Raw genomic sequence first — 19,925 nt, 5'->3', positions numbered from 1 at the left:
GTTATACTGGATTCGTGATTACTGGGTTATTCTTATGTGATGAACTTGTCTTTTAACCCACACCTTAACATGTATAGCACTATGCGTAGTGCTATAGGAGTAGCGCCCGCCCGTATTCTAGTGGTCATGTTAAATTAACAACATTACACCCTCTTCGTTGCGACGATGTTGGGTAGTCAACATTGCGGTACACGATGGGTTGACGTGTTTATTCACATGCCAGTGATACGTTAATCTTGTTAACTAAGTATGTCATGTAGATTGGTCTACATTTTATGCTAATACTCATATTTCCAAAAATGGAAGCTTATCATCAAGATAGGAGTGATTTCCTTACCTTGACAATATTTGAACGATATTTGAACGATATTTGAACGATGTTGAACGATGTTGAACGATATTTGAACGATATTTGAACGATATTTGAACGATGTTGAACGACGTTGAACGATGTTGAACGATGTTGAACGATATTGAACGATGTTGAACGATGTTGAACGATATTGAATGGCAAAGTAGTAACATGTATCATTTTATTCATGTTGGATATGAGCACATTTAAACTTTTATTCTACTTTATGCTATGTATTAAACTTGTATACTCGCCAACTTTTTTGTTGATGTTATTTTAATACATGTTGCAGGTTGATGGATGAAGTGATCAAGAAAACAAGCTAGGATGAACCTAGAAACCCATCTAGAATAACAATGTTTCAACTATTTTTGATACGATGTTTGAATCTTGTATGACATTTTAGCATTTATGAAATTTGATTAAATCTATATTGTCACATTTAGTGTTATGTTGTTTTGAGCAATTTATTCGTCTCATCCCGATGTTTCCGCCATCGGTTGGGGTGTGACAATATTGCCTTTGGTATCCTTGGTTATTTCCACCTCGATATCCGCTTTGATTATTGTAAGGTTGGCGCGAACCATAGTTTCCTTGGCTACCTTGAAAGTTCGGGTTTGATTGATTCAAAGGGTTCTCATAACGAAAATTCGATTGGTTTCTCAACCCGGGGTGGTAAGTGTTTGAATTCATATTGAAGTTTCTACCACCCCCCCCCCCCCCTTGACCTTGAACGGCATGAACTTCTTTATATTGCCCTTCCACCATTCCTTGGCAATTTTCAGCCGCATGACCTATTTCATTACACAATGCACAAACATCATAAATTTGGTTAGAAGTTTGAACATTACCATCATCAACCGCATGCACTTGTGTTCGGGTAACGGCCGGTCGTGCTCTCCTTGATGCTTGAGCCTTTCTCTTTGAAGTGATTGCCATTTGTTCCAAAAATTCCCAATCCTCATGCTCATAATTTGTGCCAAAAGTCCCATTTGTGATGGACATCAAATCTCTTGCATCTTCGGCACACAACCCTTCATGAAAAGCGTTCATCAACTCCCAAAGCTCAATTCCATGGTGCGGAAAATTTTTAATCATCATGTTTAAGCGGTCGAAGGCTTCATGGAACATTTCGCCTTGTTGTTGTTGAAAACTTCTCAACCTTTCCTCGCATCATTGGTCTTTTGGGCGGTATAAAATTCGTCTAAGAATGTTTGTTGCATCTCCGCCCATGTATAGATAGATGCCGAAGGCAAAGTGTAAAACCACTTCTTTGCCTTATCTTCCAAGGAGAATTGAAATAAGACCAACTTCACATCATCGGCCGAAAAACCTTGACTCCCAAGAGTGTTGCAAATTGAGTCATAGGCCTCTAAATGAAAATAAGGCTCTTCTGTTGCTTGGCCTTTATATTTCGTCAAACTTTGTAAGGAGTTAGTCCTTACTTCAAAGGTTCTTCCTTGGTTATTATGAGGAATAACCACCGGTGAAGGATTGTGAGTAATCACCGGCCTAAAATGCGCTTCAATACCCCTCGCATGCTCTCTAAGATGCCTCTTTGGAACACCAAGCCTACCCCTTGGACGAACTCCCATTGGTCTTGGTACATGCCCTTGTGGTACATTTGGTTGTTGAAATTGTTGTTGTGGCATCGGTGGGTTTTGAATTGGTCTTTGGAGATGTGGTTGCATATTTTGTGGGTGAACTTGTTGTAAAGGTATAGGGCGTTGCACTTGTGGCCCTTGTGGTCTTGGCCGAATGTTTTGTGGTATGAGTTGGTGTTGTTGTTGTTGTATCCCACTAACATTTGGCATTACATGCATTTGACCTTGCATATACCCAACTTCTCCTTGATCTCCTTCACCACCATAACCGTACCCGTCTTCATCAAAACCCTCGAACTCCTCATATCCTTCATCATACCCATCTCCTTGAATCCCCGAAGATTGCCCAAATGGAAAAGTCGAGTATTGGAAACCCGACTGGTTCGATGGTCGAAATGATGAAGCATGAACAATCGTTGAATTTGGTCCTATAGTATGGCCTGAATATGATGGACCCGCACCCGGGAAGAAATGGGATAATGGTGGTATAGTAGTGGAAGGGTTAAACGTGATGGTTGGTTCTTCTTGGGTAGTAATGGGTTGTGTGGTGTTGGTTGATGTAACATGTTGGATTATAATGGGTTCGGTAGTGTTTGGTGGAAGGGTGGTATTTGGTGACGGTTGAGTAGATGATGGTGTAAAAGATTGAGCCGGTTCACCCGTAGTGGGTGGTGGTGGTGGATCTCTATCCATGTATCGAAGTGGTGTAATGGGTGTAATTGGCGTTGTTGGTGAACCACTGATGGTATTTTCTCTAAGTAAAATTCTGTTTGCTCGCAAAGTTCTCTCAATTTCTGGATCAAACACTAATGGTGACAGCTTGTGAGAGCTTCTAGTACGCATGCACCTGTAAATACCTGCACACTAAACACACCTCGCGTAAACCAGAAAAATAACAAACTTTAAAAAGATCAAAAATAACACACGTTGCGCACTACTCCCCGGCAACGGCGCCAAAATTTGACGTGATGTCGTGGTCACAATCAAATTTAATCCCAATAACAACTATATAGATAGTGGCAAGTGGGTATCGAACACAGGGAGTTTGTGGAAAATGTGCTATTTGAATTTTACTATGTTAACTAAAATTAAACTAAATGCAAATAAAAGTAAATTCAAGAGCTGGTTTGATGGGATTGGTTTTTAAAACTACGAATACTAATTAATTTGCGAAATGTAAGTTGAGTTTGTAAACAATTTGGAGACAAATGACCATCCTAAGTTTCCGGTTTGCTTCAACAATTGTGCTATCATTTACTAGAAAGAACTACATAGACATAGTTCATGTGAAATTATTTGTTGTGATAAAAGGGAACTAACTACTCAGATTCCTAGAACGTGAGGTTGTTACCCGATGACCAATTGACCCTTACCCGACCCTAATTTTACCCATGATATCTCGATTGCCAACGGCACCAAGAACGTATGGTTTCAAAGTAGAATAATTGTAAAAATCAACAACTTACAACCAAACAAGAACACACCATGATAAACAAAACACAAATTAATTTATCATTCTAGAAATATAAAATAAGCACAATAGTTTCACAAACCTTCCACCTAGGATGACCATAAAGTTTTTAGCCACACATGGCTTTAACAAACATCATCATGAAAAATGTAGAAACAAATATTGTTTACCAAGTTCACCAAGTTCACCAACAAAAACTAGATAGAGATAAGATAAAAAGATGATGTTTTCCAAGCTCAATATGTCTACGGCGGCTCCTTTTGGCATGAGATGGGGGCCGTAAGCTACGGCCTGGTGGCGTAGCTTACGGCGCTGTGCTTTGCTTTCTTTTCCAATACTTCACTAACTCTTCATTCTTTCACTCTTTGACTCCAGCAACTTCTAGCATTCCTTCATACCCGAATAATCAATCATAAAGTGGTTACCAAATTCAAGCAATTATAAAGTGGTTACCAAATTCAAGCAATTATAAAGTGGTTACCAAATCAATCTACATCTTGGTAACTTTAACACATGCATAATCAATCATAAAGTGGTTACCAAATTCAAGCAATTAACCGAATAAAGGATAGAATGTGCGTCGTATTAATCCTTTTAAGGGTTGTCCTACGGACCACCCGTCACAGCTGTCGCCGCTAAAGGCGCCCTGTTCTTGTAGTGGAGGCTTTTATTTTCCACGGATGGGATTTAATGGTTTATTTATGTTCTTTGTGTTTTGGTTTTAATAAAGATGAACTATTGTTCATCCGTAAATAAAGGTTAATTACTAGTTCAGAATATTTTTCATTTGGTTATCAATGACGATGAACTAGTGTTGTTTGTCCGAGAGACCGAGATTTATGACTCTGTATTGTGGGTTGTCGTGGCTTCTTTTTACCCCGCCAGAACCTTTGTGTACTGCTGGTTTGGATGAATGTGAAGTAAGATTTTATTGTTTCACCTGATTGATCATGTTATTGGTAGTTCGTTTTGGTTGAAGATAGATTATTTTATTTTATCATTTTTATCGTTAGCGAAAAAAGATTTCATGTTGTGTTAACAATAACTTTTGGGTCTTTCATGAGATTAGTTGTTGCTCATCCGAAAAAATGGCAATGATTACGAATCTAGAATCTATATACGAGCCTCTTTGTAACACCATTAAATTAGTTTTTGGTTGAATTTTTTTCCTAAATTATTGATAAAAGTTGTTTACATTTTCTTTCTTAACTTATTGGTTGCCAATGTCTACTTCCGACGAACTGATGGATGTTTTCGAACGGCTAAACCTTGTTTTGGATGAGGTTTTTGAGTTGGATCATAGGATCATCACCCAGACTCTTGACGAGCTTATCGAGCGTGTCTCCAAGATACGCGAGAAACAAACAGAGCTTCATACGGAAATAAACGTGTTGTATGCACGATACGTGTAAGCTAACGACGTAGTTAAAATTAATAATAGGCTATGTTAGATATTTTAGTGTAATCGGGATTGACTTGGTGATCAAAGCGAATAATACTACACATCAAGCAAGTTAGGAGGTGTGGGAGTGCACGCTTGTATGAGTTATTATTATTCGAAGTGTACGGGCGGAGCCCGTACTCTAACGGGGTTCCAAGGGGGCAGCGCCCCTGGGAGCAGGGTCCAAGGGGCGGCAGCCCCTGGCGGGGTCCAAGGGGCAGAGCCCCTGGCTGGGGTCGAGCTAAATTTTATTGCTTTATAAAAAAACCCTTAGAAAATAAAATTTGTGAAAATTTATGAGACAAAATTTCAAGGCAGTTTTAATGCAATTTACTAAAACTCGAAAATAACTGCCAGAGGCAGTTATCTGCAAGAAACCCCCAAAATTCGTTTTTTCAGTTTTTGGTCAAAATTTTTCTCTGGTTCGTGAATTCACGCAAAAACACATACTCAGGTTCAATTTCTCGAAATCAGAGTTGTATCCGATTAAATTATTCGGGTGAACCACCGAAATAATTTGATCTGAGAGTGATAACACGCCTCTCTGATCGTCCGGTTTCTGAAATTTCCCCAACAAAGATCAAATTATTTTCTGTGAAGATGGCAAGCGGATCGATGAAGGATAAGATAATCAAGGAGAACAAACTGGAGAAGTTCGAAGGGGTGGACTTCCGTAGATGGCAGAAGAAGATGCATTTTCTTCTGACTTCGTTGAAGGTTGTGTATGTGTTGACTACTCCAATCCCGGAGATACAGGAGGAGGGAAATCTGGAGCAAATCAGGAAGATGTCAAAGTGGGAGAACGACAATTATATCTGTCTTGGCCACATCCTGAACGGTATGTCTGATCCCTTATTTGATATTTATCAAAATGTTGAAACTGCAAAGTTACTGTGGGACACGTTGGAAGCCAAATACATGTCAGAAGATTCTTCTAGTAAGAAGTTTCTTGTCAGTAATTTCAATAATTACAAAATGGTTGATGAACGGCCTGTGATAGAACAATGTCATGAATTGCTACGAATTCTGGGGCAGTTTGCCTAACATGATATGAAGATGGATGAATCCATCTCTGTTTCGAGTATCATTGACAAGTTACCTACTTCCTGGAGAGATGTTAAACATAATCTGAAACATCAGAAAGGAGAGTTAACTTTGGTTGAACTTGGAAGCCACTTCAGAATTGAAGAAGGCTTGAGAGCACAGGAAAATGTGTTGGTCAATGATGATAAGAAACGGGCTGGATCAAGTTCTGTGAACATGGTTGAAACGGGTGAATCGTCCAAAGGAAACAGTAAGTTCAAAGGGAAACGCAAGATTCAAGGAAACAACAATTCGGGTTCAAACAAAAAGCCAAATTACCCTTGCTGGAAATGTGGTAAGGTTGGTCACTTTAAGAAGGACTGTAAGTTGATGAAGAAAAACAAGAAGTCTGGTTCAAAGGACAAGCAAGAGGCTGGTTCTAGCGGGTCCAAGGACCCGGGCAAGCAATGTCAGAAATTAGTACAATTTAATAATTCGGTTCAGAATTATGTGTCACTAATTTCTGAGGCATTTTATGTGCAGGGTGATGACATTGCTTGGTGGGTTGATTCGGGTGCAACAAGTCATGTATGCAAGGATCTTCGTTGGTTTAAAGACTTTCAACCTATCGAAGACGGCATAAAGATGGGGAACGTTGCAACTGAACTAGGGATGGCAATGGGTCGGGTTTGGGACGGGTTTAGGTAATCCCAAACCCAAACCCGGTTAGATGTGCTTGTCCCAAACCCGTCCCAAAACCCGTCGGGTTCTAGCGGGTAAATACCCATCGGGTATCGGGTATACCCGCGGGTTTCGGGTAAACCCGTTAATTTAAAAAGATTAATCGTTGGGTATACTCATCTCAAAACCCATTGGGTATCTATCGGATAACTATTAACCGGTTACATTTTGTATTGGTATTATAAAAATATATATCAAATAACTGCAATGTATACGGAATTGAATACCTATATGTGTAAAAAATGGATGTATCATATATATACATATTTAATAATATAAAAGAAATTATATCGGGTATACAATCGGGTAAACGGGTACACTTTATCGGGTAATTGGGTCGGGTAAACGGGTATATAACTAAATCCCAAACCCGTCCCAAACCCACGAAAAAAATCAAAGCTATTCCCAAACCCGTCCCAAACCCGATTAACCGACCCCAAACCCGTCCCAAATGTGTCGGGTTTCGGGTTTACCCAGCGGGTTCGGGTTTGATTACCATCCCTAAACTGAACCAATCAAGGGAATAGGAACTGTGAATCTTGTGTTTACTTCTGGAAAAACTTTACTTTTGAACAATGTTTTGTATGCGCCCGGGATTCGAAAGAATCTGTTAACTGGCATTGTGTTGAATAATTGTGGGTACAAACAAGTATTGGAAAGTGACAAGTATATCTTGTCAAGATATGGTACCTTTGTTGGTTTTGGTTATCTATGTAATGGTATGTTTATGTTGAATGTTGATGTCTCGTTTATGAATGAATCTGTTTGTGTTGCTTCAACTAGTAATGTCAATGATGTACCTTCAACTAGTAATGCAAACTGCATAGCTTCAACTAGTAGTAGAAACAACTTGACTGAATCGGAATTGTGGCATGCTAGACTAGGACATGTACATTATAAAAGAGTTAAAGAAATGTCTAAAATGAGCTTAATTCCGCCTATTAACATAAACAATGATAAATGCCATATTTGCAAGTTGAATAAGATAACCAAAAAGCCTTTCATGCAACATGTTCATAGGGAAACTAAAGTGTTAGATTTGATACATAGTGATCTATGTGATTTTCATGCTACACCATCTCTAGGTAATAAAAAATATGTAGTAACATTTATAGATGATGCTACTAGATTTTGTTACGTTTGTTTGTTGCATGCTAAGGATGAAGCTCTTGAAAAGTTTAAGATTTATAAACAAGAAGTGGAGCTTCATCGGAGTGGGTTGATCAAAACCCTACATACGGACAGAGGTGGTGAGTATTTTGATCCGGTGTATTTCCAATCTACTGGAATAATACACCATACCACAACTCCCTACACACCGGAACAAAATGGTGTGGCGGAAAGGGAAAATAGGACATTAAAGGAAATGGTTAATACCATGTTGTCCTATTCGGGCCTAAGTGAGGGCTTTTGGGGTGAGGCGATGTTGACAGCCTGCTATTTGCTAAATAGGGTTCCAAGTAAAAGGAACAAGAACACCCCTTTTGAGCTTTGGTATAAAAAACCACCTGAGCTGTATAAGCTGAGAGTTTGGGGTTGTAGAGCCGTGGTGAGGCTCACTGATCCTAAAATAAGGAACATAGGGGAAAGAGGTATTGACTGCATTTTCATTGGGTATGCGGAGCATTCATTTGCTCACAAGTTCTATGTTATAGAACCAAATGACTACGTGTCAGTGCATACGGTTATTGAGGCAAGAACTGCAGAGTATGATGAGAATAGATTCTCTTCAATGCCTAGGCCTAGAGACATTGTTCCAAGCTCTAGTAACTCTCACGTGGCTGATCAAGTGATTGATACTCCTCCGGAACTTAGGAGGAGTGGTAGAGCAAGAAAAGCTAAATCATTTGGTGATGATTTTTAGCTATATTTGGTTGAAGGATCTAGAGATGAAATTAAAATTCAATATCAATATTGCTTCAATATTGAGGAAGATCCTAAAACCTATAGTGAAGCCATGGCATCTCGAGATGTAGCTTTCTGGAAAGAAGCTATAAATGATGAGATGGACTCTATTATACAGAATAACACTTGGAAACTGTCTGATCTACCCCCTGGGTGTAAATCACTTGGTTGTAAATGGATCTTCAAGAAGAAGATGAAAGTAGATGGTTCAATTGAAAAGTTTAAAGCCCGATTGGTTATCCAAGGCTTTAGACAAAAGGAAGGAATTGACTACTTTGATACATATGCTCCTGTAGCAAGAATATCCACTATTAGATTGTTGGTTGCCTTGGCTGCAATACACAATCTTGTAATTCATCAAATGGATGTGAAAACTGCTTTCCTGAATGGTGATTTGGATGAGGAGATATATATGAAACAACCAGAGGGTTTTGTTATGCCTGGCAATGAGCATAAGGTGTGTAAGCTAGTTAAGTCATTATATGGCTTAAAGCAAGCACCAAAAAAGTGGCATCAAAAGTTTGATGAAGTGGTTTTGTATAATGGTTTTGTATTAAACCAAGCAGACAAGTGTGTATATAGCAAATTTGATGATTCTAGGAGAGGAGTCATAATTTGTCTATATGTAGATGACATGTTGATCTTCGGTACTGACCAGGATCAAGTTGATGAAACAAAGAAATTTTTGTCGTCTTGTTTTGATATGAAAGACTTGGGGAGGCGGAAGTGATCCTTGGTATAAGGATCAAACGGGAGAACAATGGCATATCTATCTCTCAATCTCATTATATTGAGAAGATATTGAAAAAGTTCAATTTTCATGATAGTTCTCCTGTTAGCACTCCAATGGATCCTGCTTTTAAGCTGTCACCTAATGAAGGTGTAGCTGTAAGCCAACTTGAATATTCAAGGGCCATTGGATCCCTCAGGTATGCCATGATTAGCACTAGACCGGATATAGCTTATGCTGTTGGAAAGCTTAGTAGGTATACTAGCAATCCAGGTGCAAGTCATTGGCAAGCAATGAATCGAGTATTTAGGTACTTGAAAGGAACCATAAAATATGGTTTGATGTATACCGGGTTTCCTTCGGTTTTAGAAGGTTATTCGGATGCAAGCTGGATTAAAAACAAGGAAATCATTCTTCCACGAGTGGATGGACTTTTCTGCTCGGAGGAGGTGCCATATCTTGGGCATCTAAGAAACATACTTGCATAACTGATTCGACAATGGAGTCTGAGTTTGTAGCATTAGCCGCAGCTGGCAAAGAAGCTGGGTAGCTAAGAAACTTGATTTATGAGATTCCATTGTGGCCTAAACCTATATCACCAATATCTATTAGATGTGATAGTGCTGCTACCTTGGCTAAGGCCTATAGCCAAGTGTATAATGGGAAGTCTAGACACTTAGGTGTTAGACACAGCATGATTCGTGAGCTCATTACGCAAGGGGTGATATCGTTGGAGTTTGTGAGAACTCAACAGAATTTAGCCGACCACTTAACCAAAGAGTTATGTAGAGATCTTGTGCACAAGGCGGCTGTAGGGATGGGATTAAAGTCCACCTGAGATTTCTCGTGTTAAGATACCCAATTCCCACCTAATATGACGTTAGGTGCTGAATTCAATGTGGAAAGCTTAACATCTAGAAATTGGAACACATTAGTAGCATCATCCCAAGGTATGTGTTCAGACCTGCAAGTTAAAGGAGGTTGAAGGTTTTCTTCTTAATAGTTCTTTGAAAAATTGCATATGCAGGTGCAAGAATAAAGAGCTACCTATATGAGCATGAAGTTTAGCCGCTTCAAGAAGCTAGGACTTGGCTTTGATATGTTCATTGAAGGATGGGACACAGGCTAGTAAAAATAGTGTCAAGAAAGAACATTAGGGTATGTAAACTTGTGTGTATATTATCTTCATGTATTCACTGAATAGAAAGGGTTCAATCCTTAGCGACACCCCTATATTCGAATATTTGGAATGTGTAATATACTAATGTGAAATTCAATCATCGCGATATTTCATTTATGCATAAGTTTGATTGTTGTGAACTTGTTTAAGTTAATCAAGGATTACGCTAAAATGGGGGAGGGATGTTAGATATTTTAGTGTAATCGGGATTGACTTGGTGATCAAAGCGAATAATAATACACATCAAGCAAGTTAGGAGGTGAGGGAGTGCACGCTTGTTTGAGTTATTATTATTCGAAGTGTACGAGCGGAGCCCGTACTCTACGGGGGTTCCAAGGGGGCAGCGCCCCCTTGGCGGGGGTCCGGGGGCAGCGCCCCTGGGAACAGTGTCCAAGGGGCGGCAGCCCCTAGCGGGGTCCAAGGGGCAGAGCCCCTGGCTGGGGTCGAGCTAAATTTTATTGCTTTGTAAAAAATGCCTTAGAAAATAAAATTTGTGAAAATTTATGATAAATTTTCAGACAAAATTTCAAGGCAGTTTTAATGCAATTTACTAAAATTCGAAAATAACTGCTAGAGGCAGTTATCTGCAAGAAACCCTCAAAATTCGTTTTTTCAGTTTTTGGTCACAATTTTTCTCTGGTTCGTGAATTCACGCAAAAACACATACTCAGGTTCAATTTCTCGAAATCAGAGTTGTATCCGATTAAATTATTCGGGTGAACCACCGAAATAATTTGATATGAGAGTGATTACACGCCTCTCTGATCGTCCGGTTTCTGAAATTTCCCCAACAGGCTATATGTTTAAGTATGTTTAGTCATTGATTATAAATTTTGCATCTTTAATACTAGCAATCACTATAACAAATATACATTTTGTTGTCTTTAACTCAATCGAAACTAACCGCATTACAGCTAGGCTAAATTCTATTATTATCTAAATTCTAATAAAGGATTCCATTAAATGTCTCATGACATTTTCTCCTTCAATTTATTAATAATATTATTATCAATATCTAATTGTTACTATAATATAAATATATTAATCTGATATCGAATATATTTATTAATATATAGTAACACTAGGTTATAACCCCGTGTATTACACGGGGTTGAATAAATCAATTTTATATACTAAATAATAAAACAATATATCTTTAAAACCTCATTTATTGTACGGGTTGAATAAATATAATCTTATATATTAAATAATAAAAAGTTATGTCTAATATCTATAAGAACAATATTGTACGGTTGAATAAATGTAATTTTATATACCAAATAAAAAAGTTATATCTTTAAAACCACGTGTATTACACGGGTTGAATAAATGTAATACTGTTTACCAAATAATAAAATAATACTTCTTTAAAAAACCTTATTTATTACACGGGTTGAATAAATGTAATTTTATATACCAAACAATAAAAAAAATTACATCTTTAAAGATATACGCATTACACGGTATGAATAAATGTAATTTTCTGTACTAAATAATAAAAAATATATATCCTTAAAAAACCTCTTGTATTGTACGAATTGAATAAATCTAATTTTATATATCAAATAATAAAAAGTTATATTTTAAAAAACCTCATGTGTTACATGGGTCGAGTAAATTTAATTTTGTATAGTGAAAATAAAAATATTTAATATATTAATACAAAGTTTGGTTTTCCTGATAAAAATAGATTGTTCTGTTGTTGTAAAATTTGTTAACGAAGTCTCAATAAATTTAACCCTTTATTTAAAACTCCGTAAATGTATAAATGATAAATAATATTAGTTAATTTTATTTTAAGTTCCGTAAAATTTACTTGATACCAAACTAAACAAAGCATTCAAATATAATTAATTCAAATAAATAATATTATGAATGAGAAGGACATTAAACTAAATAATAATTATCCATAACATATTAAACTAATAATATTTAGTATGAGGGTTATCTATAATATAAGATATTAAATTAAATAATATTTAGTAGGAGGGTTATCTATAATTAATTAGAATAGATTAAATTAAAATAATAATTATCTATAAGAAATGGCCTAATATGATGACAAGTGTCTCTAAAGTGGTTTCTTTTATTATATAGAATAGATATATCATATTAATTTTGTAAAATATCAAGCGATATAATATTATCAATGTCTAAGTTATTATTGATATAATCTATATCTATCTACTTATATTCAATGTTTACGATGTACCCGCGTCCATCGGATGGGTGTCCACCTAGTACTATATAATAAAGTAAATCAATATGTGACACGTGTCATTTATTGTAGGCATCAACTTTTAGGTTTTCCCGTCTCTCTTTCCTAAATATCATTCTCAAATTTAAATTGTTAACTTAACAATTAAAAAGATAAAAGGATATCACATACCTTTATTTTATTTAAAATGTAGAGTTTTATGTTTATAAATTAGATACAGTATTTTATAGTAAAGATAAGTTTATAATTTCAAATTAGGAAAATCACTTTAAAGACGTAACCAAGTTTCACTACTAGAAAACAGCCACTTTTGTGACAACTAAATTTATAGTAAATCTGTAGAAAACTGGCGTTACCCACAATTTCCGAGAAAAAAGTTGGTGTGAAATAAACTTGTCAAAAAGTGAGCTAGCAACAAAAATATGACAAAATTTGCTACAAAATTCCAACAAAAATATTTTGACGCAAAATTTGCTACAAAATTCCGACAAACCCTTTTTAAACTTTTACGCACAACGTTTTGACAACTTTGTGACAAAATCTAACATTTTAATTTATTATTTATTTTTATAATTTTATGTTTTATCTATTTTTAACAACAATAAAAATAAAAGCACTAATACTTCGACAAATTTGCCACAATTGGTTTCGGCAAATTTGCTACAACTTGTTCTGACGAATTTGCCACGGCTCGTTTTTACGAATTTGCTACAAAATGTTTTGACAAATTTGCTACAAATGTTTTCGAAAATTTTGCCACAACTCATTTCGACGAATTTGCTACAAATTGTTTCGACAAATTTGCTACAAATTGTTTCGACAAATTTGCTACAAATTGTTTCGACAAAATTTGCTACAATTTGGTTCGACAAATTTGCAACATTTTAAGAAATATAAGTGATTTTAATATTGCTACAAAATTACAAAAATTTATAAAAAATGATAAAATAGCAAAATAATTAGAATAACCAAAACTTTTCTACATAAAAATTTGAGTTAAATGCCATTTCAGTCTCTGTGGTGTGGGTCATTTTGCCAGTTTAGTCCAAAGGTTTCATTTTTCGTCTATGGGTCCAAAAATGTTTCATTGTTGCCATTTAATCCACTTGGTTAACTTCATCCATTTTTCTGTTAACGAGAAGGGAAATACGGTCATTTTATATGGCCGAATTTCCCTTCTAGTAAACATAATTACAAATAAAATGACCGTATTGCCCTTCTCGTTAATAATAAAAAATGGATGAAATTAACCCAGTGGTCTAAAATGGCAATGGTGAAACTTTTTTGGATCCATAGGCGAAAAATGAAACATTTGGACTAAACTGGCAAAATGGCCCAAATCACAGGGACTAAAGTGGCATTTAACTCTAAAAATTTCCATATGATTCATAAAAAGCTGTTTAAATCATAAAATATAAATACCAAGAAATCCTAATCATAATTAAAAACTAATACGATCGTTAACATTTCAATGTATACAAAACAATAGCTTTTTACTCTTATCCTAATGTTTTCATCATTTTTCCACCTTCGATTTCCATGTTGCATCTCATTCACGTTCTTTTTCAAACCCCACTTGAAATTTTTGGAGCTAGAAAAGAATAAATTGTACATATTAACATAAAAACTGTAACCTATTAATGGACACATGTTAACTTAATGGGTCGATCTAAAAAATCTTAGCGATATCTAAATAGCGACCCATATCTTTATTCCATTAGTTGGGTTTGGGTTATTCAGGATTCGGTTAAAAAAACCCACCACAAATAAAAGGACGAAACAAAAAATGTAATGATACTCGATCTAACTCAACCCATTCGATCTAGCACTAAATATTTCAGGTTCAACCCAAACCTATAACCCATTGTGTCCTACAAGATGTTGACAGATTTCTATCCCACCGGAAACACTTCTTCAACAACAAGCTTTATTCCTTTAGGTGTATGGTGAAAGCGTAATTGTAAATAAAAGAACATATTTAAACCCACCTACACAATGATCCTAGCACTGTAACACCAAATTAAAGCACCATACCAACAAATGTCTTGGTTAATTGCAGGGAAGTCAAATAAAGGCTAACAAGGTGACCCAAAAAAATGTTTGCGAGAAAAAAATCCTAAAAACATTTACAAATACAAACACACATAGATATACATACACACACGTATATATACACATATACATACACATACATAAAGAATCCTATATAAATCCTAAAGCGTCAATCTTAAAGATATCTAAAATAACAATTATAAAACGATACCTCATGCGACTGTCGGGTATAACCCATAGTTGTGGAAGATGGTGTTCGAGTAACCTCTGTTTATCTTGTGGCAATGCTACTATTTAGATTCACGCCTCTCTTTGTTCAAAAAATGACTGTACAGTGACTTGTTTACCTACATAGGTGGTGACAAAAACAATAACTAAAGGTCATTACTTTTATTTAGTTAAAACTACTTAAGTTTTAGTTAACTAATGATATAATCGAAAAAAAATCAACTATGCGCACCGAGTTGAAAAATTAAGGGAAAACTTACCATAAGCAAAGTTTCACTACCATCTTCTATGATATCTCCTCTCTTATCTCTATAATACAATCATAATCCATAAAAATAAGTGGCACGTTCAGTTATCATACCTTGCAAAAGAAAGACGCGTTAGGGTCATAGAAGTGTAGGGTCCATGCTTTTGAAAGCTTCCTCTTTTACTTCCTTTCACACCCGTTGTATGTCATTACCCAAAAATGAAGGATTTTTTAAAGTAAAACCCACATCTTCATGCATGTCGAAACAACTATAAAAAAACTGATACGGGTCACAACATATATATTTCAAGATAAGAAACAGTTCGCACTGGCCACAAATACCTGAAACTGAAACAACGAAAGTTTAGTGTTTTTTTCAATAATGATTAAAATTGTAGGATCCAAAATAACTGAAATTTCTAACTGGGTTTGGCTTAAAGGACAAAACGTGTAAGATTTTGAAACATTAAGTACAAAACCAGTCAATTTTGAAGACAAAGGACATTGTCTGCAATTTGCTACAAACATAAAGGACAAAACTTGTAATTTACTCTTATTTTTATGTGTTTCAATATGCACATACACATAGGGGCATATGCATATATATATATGGTGTAAACGACCTCAGCTTACTCCTGAATGGCTTGAAAAAGACATCTAAGAAGTTGAGCTTGAATGAGCTTGAGCACGAGTATAAACGTGTTTAATAAATGAGCCTAAGCTTCACTATTGAGTTCGAGCTAGCTCATGAGCCTAAACAAGCCAATTATTTATATAGTTATTTAATATATTAACTATATATTTATATGGTAATAATTATCTATATATAAATTAACTAAAGTATATATAGATATATTATGTTATAAACAGATTATAAAAAAATACACTTATAGTTAAGTTCATGTAAATTATAAAAAATAATAGATGAGCCAAGCCCAATTCGAGATTGAGCTTGAAAAACAAATAATTATGTTACTACGCGTATATCAAAACACACACACGTACATACATACATATACACATCCGCACACACATACATACGTGTACATAAAAACACACCAACCTACAAAACAGAAAACGCCATTAGCCTTGTATTATTATTGTTACCATATCGTATCGAATCGCATAGAATCGTGTTGTATAAATAGTCTAAATATAATATAGTCTAATATGGTATAACGTAGGGATGAGCATTAGTAGTATGAACCGGTACCCAATTTCCCATATTGAATTATTGGCAGTACTAGTACTTTCGGTTCGATCCGCTACCGGTAGTTTGCCGAATTTTACATTCAAATACTAGTATAGTTCCGGATCCGGTATCGTACTATACTCTACTGAGCAATTTCGGTACCGATACCCATATTTGGCGATTTTCGGTACCGGTATCGGGCTCATCCCTAATATAATGTGGTGTGTCATCTTTAATCATCAGGTGCATTTGACAAGATGTTAGTGGGGCCTCATGTAGAAACGGGTTGCAAGGAGTTAAGGTCAGGTTCGGGTGGGGTAGGTATAGAGCTAGGCTCGGGATTGGTTTGGGTAGAAGGCCCATCAGTAGGCCAGGGGAATGCCCTGGGTGGACGACCCAGTAGAAAGCTCAGGGTGTTGTTGTGTTGAAGGCCCATTAGTAGGCTCGGGGTTGGTTTGAGTCGCGTGATACATATCATCGAGGTATCGGTAGCACAAGCCCATATATTATGGCATGGTATGGTATGGATGGGTAGTATGGTATGGTGTGGTATAGATGGGTAATATGTTATGATATGGATGGGTAGTGTGGTATGATATGGTATAGGCATGGCATCGCATGGCATGGTATAGTATATTGTATCGTATCGTTTCATATCGTAAAAGATATGTACTATAGTGTAGTATTGTATCGTATCATATAGAATATGTAGTATAGGATCGTATCGTAAAGTGTAGTATAGGATCGTATTGTACTAGTATAGTCTAGTGTAGTATACTATATCATATGGTATGGTATGGATGTGTAGAATGGTATGGTATATTATAAGATAGTAAACAAACAAACACACATCTACAACTTTAACATTTAAGTTATTTGATATATTTGTTAAACTAAACTAACAAATAACAAAAAGATAATGAAACAATAATTTTATTTTGTGGGAAATTTGTAGCAACTTGCTACAAATTTGCTACAAATTAAGTTTTATTTTTTTGTAAATTATTTACTTTACTAAAATTAAGAAATGACAAATAAAGCAACCTTTTTTTTAGAAATTTCTAGCAAACATTTTTTAAATTATTTACTTTACTAAAATTAAGACACAACAAATAAAACAACTTTTTTTGCCGGAAAATTGTAGCAAACAGGGTGAATTTGCTACATATTTTCGACAAACGAAACATTTTACTTTTTTGAAATTATTTACTTTACTAAAATTAAGACACAACAAATAAAATAATTTTTTTGTCGGAAAATTGTAGCAAAAAGGTCAATTTGCTACAAATTTTCGACAAGAAAACATTTTACTTTTTTTAAGTTATTTACTTTACGAAAATTAAGACACAACAAATAAAATTACTTTTTCTGTGGGAAACTATAGCAAAAAGGTCAATTAGCTGCAAATTTTCTACAAATGAAATATTTTACTTTTTTTAAACTATTTACTTTACTAAACTTAAGACACAACAAATAAAGTAACTTTTTTTTTTCAGAAAGCAAACAAGGTCAATTTGCTATAAATTTTCAACAAATGAAACATTTTGTTTTTTTTTTTTAATTATTTACTTTACTAAAGTTAAGAAATAAGAAATAAAATAACTTTTTTTTTTGTAGGAAATGTGTAGCAAACGGGTCAATTTGCTACAAGTTTCTGGTAAAATTAACATTTTATATTTTAAATTGTTTATTTTATTAAGATTCATTAATTAAAAATAAAATATCTAATAATTGTCGTAAGTTTGTAGCTAGTTGCTTTCCTGGCAAATTTAGAAGTTTTAATTTTTAAATTATTTATTTTGTTGTATTAACAAATAATATGAAAATTTAATTTATTTTGTAGGAATTTTGTCGCAAAGGTAATAAATTTTTTGACGAAATTACTACAAATACTTATTGTGTGGCAATTTTGTTAGAAATTTATGGAAGAGTTTTGGGGTTTTTTTTGTTTTTCTTTTTTTGTCGGAAAACTATAGGAAAGTTGTAGCAAAAAATGAGTTGTGGGAAATTTGTAGGAAAAAATGTAGTTTTCTAGTAGTGATCAATATAAACCAGAAATGTCATCAGTCAGGGCCAGCACGAAGGGTGTGCGGGATGGGCGACGGCCCAGGGCCCAAACCCACCGGGGGCCCAAATTTTTTTATTTTTTTATTAGTTTTACACTATAAAGTTAGAATATATACATAATGAATCGAAAAATACCATCCTGAAGCACTTGGTTTAGTGGTTTGAAAGTCTCTTTAATAACATGGAGACACAGGTTCTAGTTCCGGCGTCCTCAGTTTTGTTTTTCTTTTTCTTTCTTATCTATTTATTAAATGAAAATGACCTTAATTGCCTATTTTTTTCAAGTTACATTAAATGATTAAATGATGATTGATGTTGGTTCAAATGACATTAATTCATATTTCTATATATATATATATTGTATATGTTCTTTTTAAAAATTTATATTTAAGGGGCCCGTATTTTCTGTTCGCATAGGGCCTAAAGATTTTCGAACGTTTTCGAAGACGGCCCTGTCATCAATTCCAAGAAGTTTTTCGTGACAAATACAGACTTTAGATTCTATGTTTTTTTTTCTTGCTTTTTCGTTTTTTTTTTATTTTTATTTTTAGCTATGTAATTTTTTTATTTAATAAAATATTATTAGTTTTAATTTGAAAAAAAATAATAATAATTGGATAATCATTGGTTGGGGGCATTGTGGGCATTATACCACTACGCCGGTTTTAAGATAATGCCCCATAACGCCCACATGCTGACTGTACTGCCAAATGGCGCAAAACGTCCAAGGGTGGGGGCATTATCTTCCCCTCCCACTCCACATGTTATCCCAAATTGTTTGTAGCCAATAGGACAGAAAAACCAACCCTAATCCCTACACCGCGTACCGAACCACGCGTGTACGCGCGTTTGTTATATCATTGGTTCTGGTTTTTAATGTAACATGTTCTGTCTCGGTCATACACCATCATGGACCGATAGAAACTAATAAAAAAATGAAGTACGTACTATTTTTTAACGGCGACTTTACATAAGAAGTAAAGATGATTTTGCAAACTGACTCTGAAGTACATATAAGATGCATGTATAATGCATGCACATGGTGAAACAGAAAAGGATGTTGCTCATTTACACTTGAAAGGTACATGAATTTGGATTTCCACCTAGTACTGAGGCTCAAATCATTTTCCTACTGGACCAATTGAAGGAGACTGAAACTTCAACGTTGATTTTGATCTCTTTTATGTAAAAGTCTACACTAAAAGTAATCGACAACCGAATGCAGTCCTTGGTTTGGTCCCTAGTTCCCCTTTGGTACCTAAATTTGGTTTGGGGTTGGGTAGCTCTAGTCTGGCTCGGTCTGGTTATTTCTATATGCTCACCCTTATTAAAAAAAAATAACTGTAGCAAAAAAGGTCAATTTGCTACAAATTTTCGACAAGAAAACTTTTACATTTTTTTTAATTATTTACTTTACGAAAATTAAGACACAACAAATAAAATTATTTTTTTTTTTTTTTGAGAAAACTGTAGC

General features: G+C 35.1%; 1 long non-coding RNA gene across 2 annotated transcripts; it reads right to left on the bottom strand.

Moving 5' to 3' along the window:
- Positions 1–3,503: 3,503 nt before the first annotated feature.
- LOC110925816 lies at positions 3,504–15,750 on the bottom strand. 2 transcript variants are annotated; one of them, XR_002584752.2, is made up of 3 exons: positions 15,206–15,750; positions 14,929–15,064; positions 3,504–3,817 (listed from the first exon to the last, which is right to left on the bottom strand). It is a non-coding gene; the product is annotated as an uncharacterized LOC110925816 (long non-coding RNA). The 2 variants fall into 2 exon arrangements; XR_002584753.2 differs by having other exon boundaries at positions 15,307–15,750.
- Between the last annotated feature and the right edge of the window lie 4,175 nt (positions 15,751–19,925).

The sequence above is a fragment of the Helianthus annuus genome, chromosome 17 (genome assembly GCF_002127325.2).
Source record: "Helianthus annuus cultivar XRQ/B chromosome 17, HanXRQr2.0-SUNRISE, whole genome shotgun sequence".
Lineage (NCBI taxonomy): Eukaryota > Viridiplantae > Streptophyta > Magnoliopsida > Asterales > Asteraceae > Helianthus > Helianthus annuus.
This window is presented reverse-complemented; position numbering and strand designations above follow the sequence as displayed.